Genomic DNA, 21,858 nt, shown 5'->3' with positions numbered 1-21,858 from the left:
CAGAGGTGGTACTGAAGCGGGCACTGAGGTGTCTGGTCAACCTCCAGCGGAGACAGGTGCTGTGGCTTCCAGCTGACCTCCAGCGGAGACTATTGCTGGAGCATCTAGCTGAACCCCAACGGAGAGAAAAGCTGGAGGATCAGCAGATCCCTCAGTGGAGTCAAGAACAGGAGCTGAGAAGGTTAAGGACGTAGGAGACTTGCCTGACGGCTGAGATGCAGGAGACTTGGAACCACTGAAACTCTGGGAAGCGGTGCGGGAACCGCTGAAACTCTGAGAGGTGGTACAGAAACCACTGAAGTAAGGGAATGCAGCCGGTGACTCCTAAAAAGCTGCTGGTGAGCCCTGAGATCTGCAACGGAGTCTTGAAAATCTGTGGTGGAGCCCTGGAGCTGGAGCGACCGGCTGACCTCCAGTGGAGACTGGAAGTGGAGCAACAGGCTGAACCCCAGCGAAGACTGGAGCTGGAGCGTTGGCAGATCCCTCCGAGAGGTCAAGAACAAGAACTAAGGCAGGTCGAACAGCAGCTAAACCCGACCGAATGCATGCAGGAGTGGATGGATGGCTCTGAGATCCACACACCGGAGGTAGTCCCTGAGGGTGATCATCTCATAACGCGCTGCTTGGTCCTTCTTTTGGCTGGTTCCCACTCTCAGTGTTGTGGGTTTGGTGGCAGGACCAAAACGCAGATCATGGCGAGGAGGCCGCATGGTGAGGAGAAGATGTTTTAATTTAAAAGCAACGACTTACAGGCAAGTAGACCAGGTGTACAGTCAGGAGACAAACAAACCATAAGGAGGAACTCGGGAACACAGCAAGTGTTGAAAACGTAAGGAACCAGCAGGGAAAAATAAAACTAGAGAGCTTATAAACTGAGGGAAGTGGAGTATGGACCAATGGGAGACAGGGAGGCAGGTAATTAAAGGAATCATGAAACAGGTGTGGACCAGGCTGCAGGGAACTGAGGAAATATGTTACTATGGAAACGGGAGCTAGGGAATGCAGACACTGGAAGGGAGAACTAAACTAAACTAGAGACAACTCTAGGGAAAGGAAACCTAAATATAAGCTAACATAAATATTAATTCTAAGAAGAACTAAACATGGGGAAACTAAGCATGGGGAAAAGCTAAACTAATGGAAAACAGACCTAAGGAAACCTATATGATATAAACCTAAAACACAAGGCTAAATCTGGAAGGAACACTAACTAGAGAAAGCAGGGACAAGAGGAACTATACTAAAGAGCAAGGCTGGGAAAGAACAACTAATCTTAAGGGGAATAAGCAACTGGGTGAATAATACCAAACGGGGGTCTAAGGCCAGAGGGGAAAAAGGAACTAATAAACTAGAAGAATGTAGTGGGGGTGGGAGGCTGCTGACCTCGACTGAGGACATTATCGGGCGGTGGAAGGAGTACTTCGAGGATCTCCTCAATCCTGCCATCACACATTCCGTGGTGGAAACAGAGGCTGGGGACTCGGGGTTGGACTCCTTCATCACCCAGGCTGAAGTCACCGAGGTGGTTAAAAAGCTCCGCGGTGGCAAGGCTTTGGGGGTGGATGAGATCCGCGCTGAGTACCTCAAATCTCTGGATGTTGTCGGGCTGTCATTGTTGACACGCCTCTTCAACATTGCGTGGGGACAGTGCCTCTGGACTGGCAGGCTGGGGTGGTGGTCCCCCTTCATAAGAAGGGGGACCGGAGGGTGAGTTCCAACTACAGGGAGATCACACTCCTCAGCCTCCCTGATAAGGCCTACGCCAGGGTATTGGAGAGGATAGTCAAACCTCGGCTTCAGGAGGAGCAGTGTGGTTTTCGTCCCGGCCGTGGAACACTGGACCAGCTCTATACCCTCTACAAGGTGCTCGAGGGTTCATGGGAGTTTGCCCAACCAGTTCACATGTGTTTTGTGGACCTGGAGAAGGCATTCGACTCTGTCCCTCGTGATGCCCTGTGGGGGGTGCTCCAGGAGTATGGAATCGGTGGCCGAGAGACATAGTCCCTCCAGCGTGTCCTGGGCCGTCCCCTGGGCCTCCTCCCGGTGGGACGTGCCTGGAACACCTCCCGAGGAAGGCGTCCAGGAGGAATCCGGTATAGATGCCCGAGCCACCTCAACTGGCTCCTCTCAATGTGGAGGAGCAGCGGCTCTACTCCGAGCTCCTCCCGGATGGCCGAGCTCCTCACCCTATCTCTAAGGGAGTGCCCGGCCACCCTACGGAGGAAGCTCATTTCAGCCGCTTGTATCCGTGATCTCGTTCTTTCGGTCATGACCCAAAGTTCATGGCCATAGGTGAGGGTAGGAACGTAGACCGACCAGTAAATTGAGAGCTTTGCTTTTCGGCTCAGCTCTCTCTTTACCACAATGGACCGGCACAGCGCCCCCATTACTGTGGCAGCTGCACCGATCCGTCTGTCAATCTCCCGCTCCATTTTTCCCTCACTCGTGAACAAGACCCCGAGATACTTAAACTCCTCCACTTGAGGCAGGAACTCCCCTCCAACCTGAAGAGGACAAGCCACCCTTTTCCGGTCGAGTACCATGGCCTCGGACTTGGAGGAGCTGATCCTCATCCCAGCCGCTTCACACTCGGCTGCGAACCGCCACAGCGCATGCTGTAGGTCTTGGCTAGAGGGGGCCAGCAGGACCACGTCATCCGCAAAAAGAAGAGACGAAATCCACTGGTCCCCAAACCAGACCCCCTCCGGCCCTTGGCTGCGTCTAGAAATCCTGTCCATAAAAGTTATGAACAGGACCGGCGACAAAGGGCAGCCCTGCCGGAGTCCAACATGCACTGGGAACAGGTCCGACTTAGTGCCGGCAATGCGGACCAAACTCCTGCTCCGCTCGTACAGGGACCGGATGGCCCCTAATAAAGGGCCCCCGATTCCATACTCCTGGAGCACCCCCCACAGGGCATCACGAGGGACACAGTCGAATGCCTTCTCCAGGTCCACAAAACACATGTGAACCGGTTGGGCAAACTCCCATGAACCCTCGAGCACCCTGTAGAGGGTATAGAGCTGGTCCAGTGTTCCACGGCTGGGACGAAAACCACACTGTTCCTCCTGAAGCCGAGGTTCGACTATCGGTCGGACTCTCCTCTCCAATACCCTGGCGTAGGCCTTACCAGGGAGGCTGAGGAGTGTGATTCCCCTGTAGTTGGAACACACCCTCCGGTCCCCCTTCTTATAAAGGGGGACCACCACCCCAGTCTGCCAGTCCAGAGGCACTGTCCCCGACCGCCACGCAATGTTGAAGAGGCGTGTCAACCATGACAGCCCTACAACATCCAGACACTTGAGGTACTCAGGGCGGATCTCATCCACCCCCGAAGCCTTGCCACCGCGGAGCTTTTTAACCACCTCGGTGACTTCAGCCTGGGTGATGAAAGAATCCAACCCCGAGTCCCCAGCCTCTGTTTCCACCACGGAATGTGTGATGGCAGGATTGAGGAGATCCTCGAAGTACGCCCGATAATGTCCTCAGTCGAGGTCAGCAGTCTCCCGCCCCCACTATAAACAGTGTTGGCAAAGCACTGCTTCCCCCTCCTGAGGCGCCGGACGGTTTGCCAGAATCGCTTCGAGGCCAACCGGTAGTCCTTCTCCATGGCCTCATCGAACTCTTCCCAGGCCCGAGTTTTTGCCTCTGCCACAGCACGCTTGGCCTCACGGTACCCGTCAGCCGCCTCAGGAGTCCCACAAGCCAACCACAGCCGATAGGACTCCTTCTTCAGCTTAACAGCATCCCTTACTGCCGGTGTCCACCACCGGGTTCTGGGATTGCCGCCACGACAGGCACCGCAGACCTTACGGCCGCAGCTATGGGCAGCAGCATCGACAATAGATGCAGAGAACATGGTCCACTCGGACTCTATGTCTCCAACATCCCCCGGGATCTGGTCGAAGCTCTCCCGGAGGTGGGAGTTGAATGCATCCCTGGCCGAGGGCTCTGCCAGGCGTTCCCAGCAGACCCTCACTATGCGCTTGGGCCTGCCGAGTCTGTCCGGCTTTCTCCTCCTCCAGCGGATCCAACTCACCACCAGGTGATGATCAGTGGACAGCTCAGCCCCTCTCTTCACCCGAGTGTCCAAAACATGCGGCCGAAGGTCTGATGATACGACAACAAAGTCGATCATCGACCTCCTGCCTAGGGTGTCCTGGTGCCAAGTCCACTGATGGACACCCTTATGTTTGAACATGGTGTTCATTATGGACAATCCGTGACTAGCACAGAAGTCCAATAATAAAACACCACTCGGATTCAGATCGGGGAGGCCATTCCTCCCGATCACGCCTCTCCAGGTGTCACTGTCGTTCCCCACGTGGGCGTTGAAGTCCCCCAGCAGAATAATGGAGTCCCCGGGAGGGGCACTATCCAGCACCCCCGACAGGGACGCCAAGAAGGCAGGGTACTCTGCACTACCACTCGGCCCGTAGGCTGAAATGATAGTCAGAGACCTCTCCCCAACCCGAAGGCGCAGGGATACAACCCTCTCATCCACTGGGGTAAACCCCAACACGAGACGGCTGAGCTGGGGGGCAACAAGCAAACCCACACCAGCCCGCCGCCTCTCCCCGTGGGCCACTCCAGAGTAGAAGAGAGTCCAACCCCTCTCAAGGAGATGGGTTCCAGAGCCCACGCTGTGCGTGGAGGCGAGCCCGACTATTTCTAGTCGATATCTCTCGACCTCCCGCACAAGCTCAGGCTCCTTCCCCCCCAGCGAGGTGACATTCCACGTCCCTAGAGCCAGCCTAAGCATCCGGGGATCGGGCCGCTGAGGTCTCCACCTTCGTCCGCCACCCAATCCTCTTTGCACCGGTCCCTCACGGTTCCCCCTGCAGGTGGTGGGCCCACAGGGGGATGGCCTCGCGTCTCTCGTTCGGGCTTGGCCGGATTTTTACAACTTTCACATAAATATTTTATGTAACATTTTTAAAAATAATTTTACTGTACATTTTTGGAGAAATAACGGGTCAAAGTATTTACTAATGCTCAACCAGTATATGCTTTTGTTGCTTTTAATTGTGGTTATAGTATAGATGACCCTTTACTATAATCTGAAGAGATTGTGTTGTCACCTCATGGTTTTGGAGAAATAAAATTCTGAAAGTAGGACAAAAGCATATAATGGTTGAGCATTAGTAGATACTTTGACCCGTTATTTCTCCAAAAATATACAGTAAAATTATTAAATATTTATTTTTTTACATAAAACATTTTATGTGAAAGTTGTAAAAATGTAATTAATATAAATGTTCTGTAGGTTACTTTCCTGTTTTCCTCTTATTTTCTCAACCATTGCCAGGATCTGGTCCTTTCTGCTCCATTATCGTCACTGATCTTTAAGAGAGAGCTGGTGTCGGCTGGCGGGGCCGCGCATTTCTGACTGTCGGCTCACTTGACCGCAGTGCAGTAACATATCTATAGGTTAATGCCATCTGTTCTTGGTTTTCGAAACAGAAAATACAGTTTCCCTAATCTTATTAAGATTTACAAAGCTTCCCTCATCCCACTTTCTGCTTACTCATCGTCGGTAAAATGGCAGAGTACACAGTGTATAACAAGAAAATAAGGACACTAAATAATACTGCTGTTGAATGACTTCCGTTGTGGTTTTTGTATTTGTGTTGTGGCTTTTGTATTTGACCTGACACCTCTGGGCCACCGTACATATAGGATACCAGTGATGCTTTTAAGGGCTGGGTGATCCTTGTTTGAACAAAGCAAGAGATGTGTCCAGATTCCCGGGATAACGTCAAGCTTGTCCCCGGTGCCAGCAGGACACTACCTGAGTTTTTTATTGTCACCAATCCTGTCTCTGGTGTTCATGGACAGGATTGTCAATATGCACTATATTTTCCTCTTGGACAGGAAACACTGTGAGATTCCACAGAATGAGCTGGAGACTGTTGCTGGGTAGAGGGGACATCTGACCTTCATCATGCAGGATCGTGCAGGAAGATGGTTATATCTATTGGGTCCTCGTCAGAAGTTGTGGGGGCTACTCCTGTCTTTTTTATGAAGAAAGAGCTGAGCCAAAAAAAGAGCTCTCAATTTACCAGTTAATCCTCAATCCAACTCTCTCCTCTGGTCATGAGATATGGATCATGACTAACAGTGGCGGCGGTAGTTACGGATCATCCTGTAACTGGTGGGTTGCTGGTTCGAACCCCATCTCAGTCATAGTGTCCTGGAGCAATACACTTCACCCGCCGTGCCTATTGGGAGATTAACTCCGGCTTGGGAACATTTTGTGTTCCCCAGGATAGGCTGGAGGGTTTACCTGGGGAGAAGGATATTTGGGCTTGTACTTCCTGCCTCCTGAGGTACCTCTTGAAACTTGGCATTGTTTGCCTTGATTTAATCCGCTTCAGATAGCTTTGCAGAAACAGAGAGAAGTAGTGCTGGAAAGGAAAAGTTTGTCAAAATTCCTCCACAATGATGTGAGAGTCTGATAAAATCAAACAGAAAGCCATGATTGAGAGTCACTGCTGCTGAAAGTGGTTCTACAAGCTGCTTTATCAGAGGAATTTAATAAGGAAAGTTTTTTAACTGCAGAAATGTTGATGGTTCACATTTTCTCACCATGTTCAAACCAAAGGATAGCTTCAGTTGACTTTGGCCAATCTGGGTTTGTGGAGCTCCTGATGATGGATGTCTGATCAGAAAGTGTTGTGTTGTGATGAGTACAGCTGTAACTGTGGTGGCAGATTCAGCCAGTATAAATCCCACACACACATTCACACAGGGCCTCCTGTCTCTGGTTTCCTCCTCATTTCCAGGTTTTACTCCGCCCTCTCATTGCCATGGCACCAGCAGCTGTTGGGAGTCATCAGTTTTACTTTCTGGTGTAAAATTACAGGGAGGACGATGATCCAGCCCATTCCAACACACACACACACACACACACACACACACACACACACACACACACACACACACACACAGTTCATTCCTTCATGTGTTCCTACATGGCTGTCTTTCAGCTCCTCCTCACCTCCCTCTGATCAGCCGCTAACCTACTCCTCTGACCTCCACTCCGTTCCTCCCTCCCTCGCTTCCCGTCTCCCCGTTTTTCACCGATTATTCTTTTGATGCTTTCTCTGAAGACTCAAACTAGACTGAGCTCAATGTTTAACAGATGTGTAAAAAATGTAGACCCATGTTTTCTGATGAAGAGTTCACCTGAAACCTGATGGTGGTGTTGGTGTTCTGATGAGTGGATCCTGCCACACAGTCAGGGAAGACGCTCAAGATCAGAACCATGAACACAATGTGTACTATGTCATCGATGGGAAACCGTGACAACACATCCAGTGTTTTCCACCTTTCTGCTGATTTATTGTGACCCTGTGAAGGAGTCCTTTAACTCTAATCAGTCCAGATCTATCCTTCAAGTCTCTGATGTTGCCACAAATATTGGACATCAGAACCTTAAAAAAGCAATCAACAGCCAGGACTGTTTCAGTTGCTGTCATTAGACATACCAGACAGGAAACAGCTTCAGTCCCAGAGCTGTGACATATTGGAAGCTTTATATGGAAATCTTTATGAGCTTATTTTTCCTGCTTCAGGAAACATGTGGTGTTGAGAAGGAGACAACGATTCAGGGGCCGATGGGTACGGAACATAAATTGTTTTCTTTATATAATTAAAAAGTTGTCATCATGATGAAGTTCTTCTAAAACAAATCTGGTTTTGAGGGTGTTTTTACACCTGAGGTGTTGAGTCCGTTAAAAACGAACACTGGTTTCTTTCCCTCCGGTAAAGTTAGTTTGTGTAGATGTGAACACAGCAGTCGCTCCAGGGTGTGGACCCAAACAACTGTACCGAGACCACTTGGAGGAGGTGCACTTTCAAGACATCTTCTCAAAATAGTTCGCTGTACTTCTCAGATAATTTTGCCTGAAATATTACCCAGATAAAACTCTAAAAAGAGGATTAAATTTTCCACATTTTCTACCAGTTCAGAACACAGCATCTGCTTCCTGTATTTATATTAGGTTCCCCCGCCCCAGATACATCCGACCAATAAACAGACTGAACGTTCTTGCATGGTTTGTAGTGACAGATTTCGGTTTGCTTGGAGTTTTCGGTGTGTGAAAAGAAATCGAACCATCGGAAAACTAATCAACTGATTCAGACCAAAGTAAGCGACCTGTAGAGGTGGAAACGTGTAAAATACCGTGGCAGAGAGTTTTTATGTTTTCACATAGCTGAATTTGTTTAATAAAGACAACTCTATCTTCAGGTCTGAACTTTCATTTCATTTCTTCAGTACTCCAACATGGCCTCCTCAACATCTAAAGTGACAGAAAAGATTTTAAGAAAATCAAGAGAAACTCCAGTTGTGTGGAAAAGCCTGGAATGAACCCTGGATTTCACACTCTGCCCAGATCAGGAAGCTGTCTGCAGGAGTCAAGTTTTACCACTAATAAAGCACGAGGTCAGGGGAGTCACGACCTTTAGCCGCTTCTCTGTAGAGGTCAGACCTTTACATGCAGCAAACCAAACAACAGCTTCAGGAGAATGTGGAGAAACATAGAAGAGAAGCATCTCAGAAGAAAACTTGGTTGTTAACCTGAAAAGACCTGATAGACTCTGGAGAACAACACTGCCAGTTATTTCACATCCTTTTCTAAATATTTGCTGAAACAACAGCAGATTGCACCTTTAAAACAGATATGGTTACTATGGCAACCAACTAGACCCCCCCAGCAGTTGACCTCGGTTTACCTTCTGTCACATTTCTGACAATATATCTGACATGATGGTACTGGTGTTCATCACAGCTCTCGTTTCGACCCCGTTTTTTACCTCTTAAGGTGAAGATCATTTTACCATCTTCATCACTGGTGTTCTCAGTAAGGTGTTGATAAATTCACACAATCGGAAACATTAACATCACTTTCCAAAACTCCCAAAGCGCTCACGCATGGAAGACGAGATGTTCATGGACGTATTTAAGGCGCACCTGTGAACATGTCCATGATGAAACTTGAGAGTCTGCTATGGCCTCCTCCACTGCGTTAACTTATTGCAAGGCTTAATGTGTGTGTGTGTGTGTGTGTGTTCCTGTCTTGGCATCACAGTGAGAACCATTTTCCCGATTTCACCATCAAATTGAGGACCGTTTGTACCAAAGTGAGGACATTTTGCTGGTCCTCACGACCTATTTTGCTAACGGTTAGGTTTAGGACTAAGGTGTGAATTGACTTTAGGTTAAGGTTAGGGTTAGACATGCACTGGTAATGGTTAGGTTTAGGGTTATTGTCAGGGTTAGGGCATAGAAAGGGTTGAAAATGACTGAAAATCAATGGAAGTCAACACATGGTCCTCACTACATATAGCAAAACAAGAGAGTGTGTGTGTGTGTGTGTGTGTGTGTGTGTCTGTTAGAGGGGAGTGTGTCTTGCAGCATGAGTGTGTCCATCACCGACAGGTCACCGAGCCTCTTGTCTTGGTGATAACCGGCGCCACAACACAGACTCAGTCTGCTTTAATGCTCATCATGTTTAGCTCCTTTTCACCACTAGATGGTGATGTCACACCTACAAAAGTATCCATTTACGGTTTAAAATACCTCTACTTCCTGCATGTCATCCAACCCTAACCCCCAACAATTCTGTCTTTGTAGATTTTAAATGTCCAGAAACATTTGTTAGTGTTAGTTGTTAATCTCAAGCAGCATCAGTTAATCTGGGATCCACCTGATGGCCTGTAAGGACAGCTGTAGTTGAGGACTCAGCAAGATCACTGACTCAGTTTAGATGCTCTTCTGATCTCTGAAACATCAGTAAAAACATGAAGTCACCTCTGCGGTTCCCATCCATTTAGAAGAAACAATCTGAAAGGGTTTCTGATCACTGAAAAGAAAGCCCAGAAGCTGTGTTCTGTCTGTTGATATGTGAGGACGTAATGAAAACAACACTCATCGCTCTGAGGGAACATACTGATGACACCAACATGCTCCCTGAGCTGTTATCAGGCTGCTGTTCCAGCTCACTGGGATGTTGCTTCACACTGATAGAGAAAAGTCTTCCTGTTTCTAATGGAGCCACACACTCATGCATGTGAGTGTGTGTAACTGTAGACGGCAGAATGCTGCTGGACCAGGTCAGAAACGTTCGGTATTTCCGGCCTTGCAGTTGGATTTTCATGCTAAAGTCAGCTGCTGAGTCTGAGCAGGAAGTGCAGAAAGGGGGCGCTGCTTAAATAACTGTCAGTGGTTATTGTTTACATGATTAATTAAAATCTTTATTAGTGTATTTCATTACAATAAAATAATAATAATCTTTTATTGGTTGAAAATTGATTGTTATTGTTGTGAGTAAATAAAGAAATCCTTCTTGTGCAGATCAGATCCACTCAGTCCATACACACATTTCTTCTTCTACTCTAATTCTATCATTTATAAACAAAATAATAATTTTACGAGGTTTATGCTGGAGAAAAAATCCGGCAGCAGGCAAGTGAGTGTGGAGCGATTTATGTTCAAGCAGAGTTTATTGTTGTGATGTAATACCTGACCAATGTTTTATCACCACTCATCTCTGTACTACAGTAATAAAGTGGCCTGATGGAGGTACTGAGAAGCCTCAGGACTGCTGCAAAGCAACAAACCGGACCATTTTGAAAGATGCCTCAGCTTCTGCGAGAACGTGTCTTCCACCAGAAACATTGATGAGGAAAAGAGAAACAAATACAGCTTCAGAGGAAGAGTGGGAATAAAACCAACTGCAGGCTGAAGAAAGAAAGAAAAACATTCAAGATGACTTCACAATACAAAAAAAGCCAAATATCTCTAACAATTCACTGCACCTCTACTTTGTATCAGATGCACCTGTACTGCTCAGTCTACTGCCGGACTAAAAACCCTGCCGATCACTGTAAGCACTGCAGCCATGAGACCTGTTGAAGCACTGGCCTTAGCCCTCTAGAAAACCATCACTGACCTGTTGCTGCATCACCTGCAGTATCTAGACAACCCATGAACATATTTGTTGTGCACTGCAGCTCTTCTTTGACCATGGTGGTACCAGAACCCCTGAGGACTAAATTCTTCCTCTGGAAGCTTATGAAATCTTCATCATTCTTCATCAGTTTCTTAAAATAAAACAGAAATAACACTGGAGCACCAATCAACTCATGCCTAAAAACACACATCTTAGCGTAATCAGTTTAAACATGTTTTGGTAGCTGTTGTGTTTCCAGGTTTTTCCTGAAGACTGAAACAGCATGTGGCATTTTTAGCTTCTCATCGAGCTCCTTCCTACACTCAACGTTGAAACTGGTTTTAATTATTAACTGAATGCTTTAGATGTGCACAGCAAGGAAGATTGGAATGGGATCAGATAATTTATGGTTAAGTTTATGAACAACTTGGTGCATTATTCGAGCATTCTGCAGATTTTTGTACTTATGATCGTGAAGGTAGAGATGTGTCCTGGTAGGAGAGTTAATCTCAGAACATGATAAGATGTTAACTACTTTCTTGTGGGGAAGTTTAAGCTTTTTCAGATATGATATTGAGAATGTGATATTGCAGTAGTATAAATGAGTTTCAAAAGTGTTGAGGGTGGCATGTACTAACTTAAATAACACATTTACATGTTTTTGTTAAAATCATCAATATAACATTTGAAATTAAGACATTGAATATATAATATAATAAAATATAATATAGTTTGTTCTGCTGATCTTGAGGGAAAGGTTTTTGCACCTAAACTAGGTATCTTCTGCTGCTGGATCACTGACTTCATCTCTCAAATACAACAAACATCTGGAGGTTCTGGAGTACCTCAAGGCTGTGATCTTTCACTCTTTTTAGTCTCTATGGCAAAGAATGCATCGCCAGAGAGTCGACTGTGGAAACTACAACGTTTGCAGATGACATGGCTGTGGTTGATCTCCTAACTGTTAGTGACACGTCTGCTGATCGACAACTTAATAACTTCACTCAGTTTAATGACTGTTCATGCTATGAAGGTGGAGTGAAGGATTCACTCTGTGCACCATCAGAATGTTTCACAAGATGTTGACTGTATTTATCTGTGTAAGAATCATCACTGTAAAAACACACCCAGTGCATAGCTTCCACCACTCTGCCCACTCTCCACATCCCTCTCCATCTGGTTTTCTCCACATCGCATCATAGAAGAGGACACTAGACCCGACAGACGGATATAACATCAGCAGCAGTTTCCTGCAGTGCTAAAATGCTGCTGATGCTCATGGTTGGCATGAGGTGCAGGTAACTGGAGAACCTGAAACCAAATTCTCACCACATCACTTTCTGCAAGTGAGAGTAATCACTACAAAGCTGGAGTGGATCGTGTGCATGATGAGGCTGAGGTGTAAGGAAATGGAGAGCAATTCATTCAAAAGATCTACATGATGAGACGAGTCTGTGGAGCAGACTAGAAATGGCTTGCTGGGAGGCCTCTTTTAGAACCTGGGATCTGGACTGGAAGTGTTGCAGAGTTCTGGTAGCCTCCTCAGTCCCAACCTAAAGGTAAACCCATGGCTTCTCGATCAATGAGCACTGTTTATTCTTTTGATTTTTAGTTTTTACACCAAGCTTCTTCTAATGTTTAAATTCTCGTTTGTCAAATCAAATTAGATCTAATTTTTTTATAGCACATTTAAAAACGACTGCCATTGGCTAAAGTGCTTCACACAAAAACAACAAATAACAATAATTCAAAAGAACAAAACAATAAAGAACATATTCTAACTAAATAAAACCATAAAAATAATCCCCCAAAAAGCAGCTTTTCCTAAAGATTCAACAAATCCTCCAAATGAAATAATGAGTGAATGAGTCTTCTATAGTGGACAGGTGAATGTTTCAAACACACGGACAGATTTCTGTTCATTTCAAAGTTTTGTTGGGTCACCGCCATTTTGGTCGGGTAATCGACTGTTAGTACGCAGCTCAACAGGGGGCGCAGCTCTGATGTCACCAGAATTTATAAAAATCCTTTTAAAAAAAACAAAAAACGTAGCTGTGGTGTTCTAATACTACGCTCGGAGGCCATCTCTGGAGTAATAGAAGCTCGCAGGCGGGTTTGCTTTTCCTCCACACTGGCCAATCCCGGAAGAGCTTGAGAAGCTGGAAATCTGTCTGATATAAGAAGATCAGAAGATCCATATTCGCAGATTATCAGCTGACACGCCGGTGAAGGTGAAAACCCCAGAGGGTTCCCCAAGGGGACGAATTCCCTCCTTGTGTTTTAGTCAACTACAACAATTGATTATAAATTCCCTGTTTTGGACAAAAGAAGAGAAGGTGATCGTTGAGAGTGTTTGTGGACGTGCGACATTTGCTGCTCATAACTTCACCCTTCCTTGAACGAGGCCCAATTGCTAGCACCCCCTTTTCAGAGGATTCACCAACAAGTAAACTCGTCTTGTTTCCTATTTTGGGCCAGTTTTGGTCTCTAGTTTGGGCAGGGTGAGACATATAGTAAAGGTGATCTAGAATCACCATTAGTTAATCCGATTGAAGTTATGCTGAACTGTTTTGAATGTTTTGTTCGAATACTGTTGGACTTTAAAGCGCGGCTGTGCAGCAAAGTTTGAATCACCGCGTTTTGATCAACTGAGCGCTGACTCAGATGGAGTTAAAGTGGACTTTAAAGCAGACTGAGGCTACGAACTGAGCCTCGTGTTCATCTACATTGTTTCACAGGTTATTGCCATTGTGTTTTTCCACTGGGTTCCCATCTCAGAGTTTTATGATCATTTGTTTTGAGACTAGCCCGCTATCAGCTGTTAGTGGCCAAGAGGCTCACTGCTAGGTGCTTTACCGCATCTAAACTGACGTGGCCCTACCATGTAACAGCTGACAGCCGCTATTGAGAAGCATCAACAGACCAAAGAAGGTTTCACCATTTATTAATTCTCCTCCACTTTCCGAGTCAACTCAAACTGTTATTTTATTCCCATTCTGTCCATAAACTGCTGGCTTGATCTATATCTACACTCAGTACAAATTTTCATTTTTTGTTATTCATTTACTCCCTTACGTAGAATTATGTATGCTTAATCAGGTGAAGGTTGTTGGACCAGAATAGTGAACCGTAATGGTGGACTATCGGTTTAATAAATTTTCATAGATAAAGAGACAGCGTTTGTGTTTATTTTGTGCAAGAGTGATTCGCCTGTCAACTAGGGTTAGTGTTCCACACCATTCGGTAAAACAGTGAGGTTTAGTGTGGTTTTGGTTAATAATTACAGTTATTATTGACAATTAACTAATTATCCTGCTTTCTATTTGTAAGAAATGATTTTTTGTTAAATGTATTATTTCTGAATTATGATTTTTAATTATAATTTACATAAAACATTTATAATCAATATCATAATCCCTTACAGTTTCTTGATCGTTCCCACCTGGCTTCCATCCTGTTGGTTACTCTCTGGGATTATGTATATTTTCTGAGCTGGATCAGCTTTATCACATTTTTACAGAAGCATAGATGGAGATTTCCTCTTCCTCAAGAGCACAGGTGTCAAACTCCAGTCCTCGGGGGCCAATGTCCTGCAACCTTTAGGTGTGCCTCTGCTTCAACACACCTGAATCTAATAATTAGCAGGATTCTGGAGAACTTGACTGCGTACAGAGGAGGAAATTCGGCCATAGATTCAGGTGTGTTGGACCAGGGACACATCTAGAAGTTTGAGGACACCGGCCCTCAAGGACTGGAATTTGACATCCCTGCTCTAGAGATTTCTTAATTTCCTCTGATCAATCGATCTGGAGCTATTTAGGTTTTTGTTTTGTGTTTTTTGATCATTCTCCTTGTTATATATTTTAGCCCGTGCTATGTTCAGTTTATTATCCGGTGCTTATTTTTGTCAGGCGTTTTCTATATTAGTTTATTCTAGGTTTCTGTCCTTTTGTGTTACTGGATTTATTTCTCCTAGATCGCAGTCTTTTCCTCCATGTCTTGTAGTTTCCTGCATCTCCGTTTTGATTCTGCTCAACTAGCATACCTCATTTCTCCATTTCCTGCAGCTGTTCTTTGACCCTTATAAGCTCTCTGCTGGCTGCTCTTCCTCGTCAGATTCTCTGTTCTGGCCCGTTTGTTTGCCATGCTCTATGTTCTGATGCCATTTTGTGATTCCTTGTGTCAAGCTGTAAGTTTTTGTTTTATTTTTTCTATTTAAATCTTTTAAATCACCGTGCTGCTCCTGGCTTTCTCTCTGCACTTACTCCGAAAAACACACTTCTGGACAGACCGGGCTGCTTTTTGATACTCCTGTTTGTTTATTTATGTATTTTTTGACAATTAAACATATTTTTTCCATAAAAGCAACTATAAGATTATTAAACACATAAATGGACTAAACCTATGGAGTGCTTTTCCAGTCTGAGCACTCAAAGCATTTTACACCAGATCCAGATTCATTCAGTAGCACTCACATTCAAACACTAATACTTAGATTGGTAGGCAAAGTGTGGTTAAGTGCCTTGCCCAGAGGCACATCGACATGTGGCAGAAGGAACAACTCTTCCCACTGAGCCACAGTTGCCTCTAGCTTTGTCAGAGGCAATGATCTGATCATTGATTTCTAACACTTTGACCTCTAGGTTGATGAGGTCAGGATAAAACCACTGATCCACAGACGTCTTCGCCCTCCACTGAGTGCAGTCTTCTGCTGACACTCACTAAACAACAAGCTGAGTATTTGTGCCAAACCGATCCAACACCACGTGCATCAAACAGTTGCATTGACTTGTAACAGATGCATGTTAAAGCCAGACTAGTTTGTATTCTCAGGGGAAATGTTGGCTTTAAATGCTGGTGTTGTATTTTGCTGTGTTTGCCTCTAATTGAGTCGTTGTTAGAGACAAACTCTGACAGCCCACTTCTGTTTCTCCAGTTTCCCTCGGAAATCTCTGTGGACAGAAACAGGCCGCAATGCCGAACTGCTGCCAAACAGCGACATACACACACACAGACACACACCACCGTACCGACTTGCACAAGGATCTCATTGCAATTCAGAAGCCAAGAAACTTCTAACTCCTTAAGCATATGTGCTGCAATCACACGTGTGTCGGAGAGACGCCAGTTCAGTTTAACTTCTGAGGAAATTGCCTGAAAACCTGCAGGGTCTGCAGGAGCAAAACCAGCAATAAGACCTTCTAAGAGACATAAATATAGATTTACAAACTCAGCTTTGGCCATCATGTCAGGAAGAGGCTAAAATCAGACACAGAAAGCATTTATTGTTTTATCTGAATACACAAATTATGATCTATGGAAGTTAGAAATGTGCCGTTCAATTAAAAGAAAATAGATGAGAGATTTCAGGCTACAGAGCCAATCACAAACAATAGGAGGCGTTCATAAGGAAGGACGTTGTGGTTAATTTGTCATTGGAAAGATGGAAAATGTCCAGTTTAATACAACAAAATACAACTGTAACACTAACTGTAAGCAGCTGTTTTCAGCAGTCTGGGTATTAATATTACTGGGATCATATTTATTCAATACAGCGAAGGACAACAGAAGTCAGATATTTGAATATCCTTTAAGCTGTTGGCATCATAAAACCCATTCCGGTGAAATATGAAGGTTCTGGCTCTGAACTCCTGTAGGTCTCTTATTCTGCCACCATTCCTAGTGAGGAGGAGTATTATTTTTGCAGTAGTGAACGTCTAGTGGTAGAGAAAATAACTGCCGCCAGTGTTCCCAAATCAACATGGATAGAGTTTTTCGGGCCTCATCGGTCAAACCCGGTTTCCTTCATCCTGATCATGTGGCTGAATTATTGATCCTGAATAAACACCTCCCTGTGAGCCATGTGGGTTTAATTTGCTCCAGGCTGTTTTACTGTCATGTTATTGAGACCAGGTCGGTTCCCTGATAAACATCACTTTCCCATTCATGAGGAACCCTCCTTTAAAAAGACCAACTTATGTTTGACATTTGTTACTGTTGAAAATACATTTTTCTGTTGAGAAGACATTTTGTTTTTTGCACTGAGGTTAATTGATTCAGGTCCGGGTGTTTTGTTAGTGTGAAGAAATATAAATCAGGACCTTTGAGAGTTAAAATTTAAAATAACTGAACATTTCATCTTATTTAGTCGCAGAGCATCAGCCTATTCTTTCATCCTGATGTTTCCTATTGCATCAAATCGGACTCTATTGAATCAGAACATTTCATTGGACTGAATTGTGGTTGATGGCAGAATTGAACTGCAGTAAATTGGTCCTCCTTGCTCATCATTGGCTGTGTGTTAAGGCGCATTTTGCATTCCCAATTCTACTCATTGTAACTAGAAAAGCATTTATACAGAGCAGATCTCTGCCAAGGCAGCAGGGTCACATGTTGGCTTGTTCCTAAACTGATGAGCTTTTCTCTGAATGACTTCTGCATGACAGCTGCTGACTGGGTGAGGAACCATGTGGAATTCCAAGTTGTTGCACCATGGTCTGGCAAAGATAAAGAATCCTTCAAAAACATCCTGAATCCAGACGGCGCTCCGCATAACTACCAAAATCCCATCATCTGTTGCTTGTCCTAATATGCACCTTGTTTGAAAATGTCATCCAAATCTGTTCATAACTCGTACTCGTCGTCTTCCGTTTATCCGAGACAGAATCACGTGGGCAGCAGTCTCAGAGACACCCAGAAGTCCCTCTCCCAAGACACCTCCTCCAGCTCCTCTGTGGGAGCCTGAGGTGTTCCCAGTTCCTCTAGCATGTCCTGGTCTGTCCTCTGGACCTCTTTCTGGTGGGACGTGCCTGGAAAACCTCCAGAGGGAGGCCTCCAGGGGGCATTTGCAAACAGATGCCGGAGCCACCTCAGTTGACTCCTCTCCTAGAGGGAGCCAGCAGCACCAGGTCATCTGCAAAAAAGGGGAGGCGAAATCCCCTTGTCCCCAAACCAGTCCCACTCCGGCTCTTGGCTGCACCTAGAAATCCTATCCATGAAAGTTATGAACAGGATTGGTGACAAGGGCAGCCCTGGTGGAGTCCAACATGCACTGGGAACAGGTCCGACTTAGTGCCGGCAATACTAACCAAACTCCTGCTCCACTTGTACAGAGACCAGATGGCCCCTAATAAAAGTCCCCAAATCTCCTTACTCCTGGGGCACCCCTACTGGGCACCACAAGGGACATGGTTGATTGCCTTCTCCAGGTCCAGAAAACACATGTGGACCAATTGGGCAAACTCCCATGAACCCTCGAGCACCCTGTAGAGGGTGTAGAGCTGGTCCAGTGTTCCACGGCAGGGACGGGGTTAGGGTTAGGGTTAGCTCCTCCTGAGACCGAGGTTTGACTTTCAGCCGGACTGTCCTCTCCAACACCCTGGCTTAGGCCTTCCCAGGGAGGCTGAGGAGTGTGATCCTTCTGCAGTTGGAACACACCCCCCAGTCATCCTTCTTGTGCAGGGGGACCACCACCCCCTGTACTTTGCAAACAGACAGACAAACGCCAACTTAAACATAACCTACAAACTGAACTTGACTGCATTTTTATAACAAGGATCAAACCAGAACGTATGCAACTGAGTTTAAATCTTATTTCTGTAAATAAATCTGCTCTGTTTCTCATGACAATGACATTTATGGTGTGAATTGAAATACCAACTGTGGAGCCTGCTCACCAGCATGTTCCAGCACACAGCAACGTGGTGAACAGCTGCTGCTCTGCCCTTTGTGTCATCCCTGTGGTGTCCTGCAGTGCTCACCTGTGTGATGCCGCCAGATGCTGTGCAGAGCTGCACTGGCCTGGAGTCAGGCTTCCAATAACTTAGCTGCAGCACAAGCTGCTGCACCAACTGGACCATCGCGATAATTTGTCCCGATTAAAGGTTTCCCGAGGAAGAACCTGCGAGCTCATCTTCTAGCTTACATACCGTGCGAATGTAAAGCCTGCCGTGCTAATCTGACCGGCTAAATGCTGTTTCCTGTGGCAGATGGTTAACCTTTTAGGGTGACCTGTTCAGTTAGCGGTTAGCCTGGCCACAGTCTCACTGAGCTAATTTAAACCCCAGCAGTTGTCGTTGGCAGCAGTTGTTAATATCTGATCTCTGATCAGTAAGTTGAACACAGACAGCTGGCCCATAAATACAGTCTACTAGTTTATGCTAAACTACAACGTCAGACTGGAGAATGTTGCATAAAACTGAATCTGTAGCTCATCATCAAGCAGCTCCTTAAACTATTAAAAGTCTGAGTCATATTTAGTGATGGATAATGTAGCACGGTAATGTTAACCGCAATGGGTGTAGATCTTTGCTGCAGTCTTAAGTTCACTGTCACAAGATCATCCTGCTGATGTTGGTTCAGATGTCTGGACCAGAATCATCTGACTCTGCCCTCTATCAGACAGCTGAAGCTTCAGAGCTGCTGATGGGATCCCAAACTGTTGCTCTGATCAGTAATTAGTCAAAGATCAGGAGAAAACGACTCCTTTTGGAACAAAAGTATAGCATTCTTTTTTCAAACCATCAACCATCAGTGTCCAGGTCCAGATCCAGTGTTCCCAGTTACGCAGCTGTGAATCTAACTGGTCAACACTTTCCTCATTCAAGTTCAGGTGCACAGTTCCAACTCTGAAGCAAAAAAAAAAAAACATCTAAAGGGAACTTTACAAAGAAAACGGAACCAAATAATCTCCAGTCTGGTTCAGTCCAGTCCCCTACAAACAGTGGTTCTCAAACCTTTTAGTCCAAGCACCACTTCAGCAAATGCCGAGCTGTCCATCATCTCTGCAGACATTTTACCACAGAAGGACAACAGCATTTGAACTTCATTACAGTTTACATTTCCAGGTTCTGAGTCGGGAAGAAAATAACAAGAAGGTTCTGTGAAGTCAGTTGGAAGCTTAAAGGATTCTCACCAACCCCGATTTCAAAATCCAAAATGGCTGCCTTGGATTTAAAACGTAATGGCTGCAGTACGTCTCCATTTTACATGATTTATATCTCATCAGATCTCTCACCCAAACATCTCCTTGAAGGAGATTTAAAGGACAACTCCAAGAAATCCATTCTCATTAGCTTGTATTGCTAACAGTAGTTTAGCCTGGACAGCATACCAAGCCCACATTTCTCTGCTTTTTGAACTTGGACCTGGAACCCAGTTAAGTTGGGCCCAGAACCATTTTAGAGGTAAGCATACCTGCACATGTGACCAGCTGTCTGCTTCATTTGAGAAGTTTCTGATGAAATTAAGATCAAAGTACTCAAACAGTTTAGCTGCATGTCAGCTGTACATCACAGGTAATATGTTTGTATTTACCACAGCCAGCCCAAATATTACAGCATCTTCCATGAATTGGAGTCTGGCGATTTTACGTTTTCATTAGGAGTAGGGTCAATCAGAACCGGTTCTTCCTGGTTCAGCCTAAAAACAAAACCTCAAGGGATGCTTTTCTACTTTTACTTCAAGAAAACATAGAAATGAGACAATATTAAATCATAAATGTGGAAAACAAGTCATTTGAAATAATAGTAGGATCTGGATGAAAAGCTCCACTTGGAGCAGTTGAGAAGCTGTTTTTAGAAACCACAATCATCAAAAACCCATCCAACAGATCAAGGTTTGACCCCGCTGTGTAATCTCAGCTCTGCATTCTCCACCAAACAGACACAGGTTTCATTTCACACCTCGTGCCATCTGAAATCCCAGATCACAAACACTTGAGTCAAGCTTACCTTCTTCTGTTTATTCCCAAATGATTCCAGTAAACATCTGAGTCCCGGCAGGGTGGCTACCTATCAGTCTGTTTTCCAGCCCGTCTTCTTCTCTCTGGGTCCGTCTGCCGGCTTCAGCTTTGCTTCTCTGACTGAAACATGAGAGGTCAGGTAGTGTGTCTTCACACACACACACACACACACACACACACACACACACACACACACACACACACACACACACACGAGAAGCCACATGGTCATCAGTTCCCAGCAGAAACTGTTTAATTCATCCAGTCCGATGTGGGCCGGGTTCAATCCGTGTCATTAATGTCTGTGTGTTGGTGCTGAAGGAGGTTGGTTTCACTCAGTCAGAACTCAAAAACCCAAACTTTACCAGTACTACCTGGCACAAGACCTCCTCTGCACAGTTTTCCCTGTTTTGGAGGTTTTGGAGGCTCTTTCTTTGCCCGACCGTAAATAAATGATGGGTGCAATCTCATCTTCAAGCTGCCCATTCAAGTGCTGTGAGTAACCATCTGGTCCTGCTGTCTCCTCTGCTTCATCGTCTCTTCTGTATGGTTTGGAGCTTCATTGGGGTTTCTGCTTCCTTCGGTTTGGGTCACCAGTATTTTAGTGGAAGGTTCTGTTATTTCTGTTGCTGTGTTGGCTCCAAAGCGATTGTAACTCACACTCTGCTTTACATGTGAAGAAATTATGAGTCTTTGGTGGTATTAAGATCTTGCCTTTATGTGGCGTTTGGTCTCTTTTACTAGAATATATATGTATATGTTTTATTGGCTTTGTCAATATAGTTATTTTCTGTATATTTCTTCCATTCTGGACTTTATCTGGACCATTTGAGGGAAACGTTCTGTCTTTATAGTCTGGGTTGTTATTCTTCTAAATTCACCGACAAACCAATCGACTGTGTGTGACAGTCTGTGATCTAATCTGCAATAGCTTCAGTGTCTCTGCAGGTTGTTCCTTTCAGGTATTATTGCAGTGAAGTCAGGTTTAAGCATTTAGCCGTTAGGCTGGCTTCTCTATGTAGTAGGTAAATATAAAACTTCTGTGCCTCGTAAAGTGCTTTGAGTGGCCTGGTTGGCTACAAAGGAGCTATATAAGTAGAGTCCATTTACCATTTGTTGGTCTGGATAGCGATTTGTGAAAGTTGTGAAATGTATTAA

The 21,858-nt window shown here is 45.2% G+C and overlaps 1 protein-coding gene across 1 annotated transcript in view; it reads right to left on the bottom strand.

Moving 5' to 3' along the window:
- Nucleotides 1-20,798, bottom strand: part of LOC124864133 (sodium channel protein type 4 subunit alpha B-like) — a 43,493-nt gene extending 22,695 nt beyond the window's left edge. The window contains exon 1 of the mRNA XM_047358809.1: nt 20,690-20,798. The gene's annotated coding sequence lies outside the window, so the exon portion shown is untranslated. The remainder of the gene's footprint in view (nt 1-20,689) is intronic.
- Nucleotides 20,799-21,858: the final 1,060 nt, after the last annotated feature.

Source organism: Girardinichthys multiradiatus, chromosome Y (genome assembly GCF_021462225.1).
Source record: "Girardinichthys multiradiatus isolate DD_20200921_A chromosome Y, DD_fGirMul_XY1, whole genome shotgun sequence".
NCBI classification, from domain to species: Eukaryota; Metazoa; Chordata; class Actinopteri; order Cyprinodontiformes; family Goodeidae; genus Girardinichthys; species Girardinichthys multiradiatus.
The sequence above is the reverse complement of the archived record's forward strand: the minus strand, read 5'-3'. Positions and strand labels throughout refer to the sequence as shown.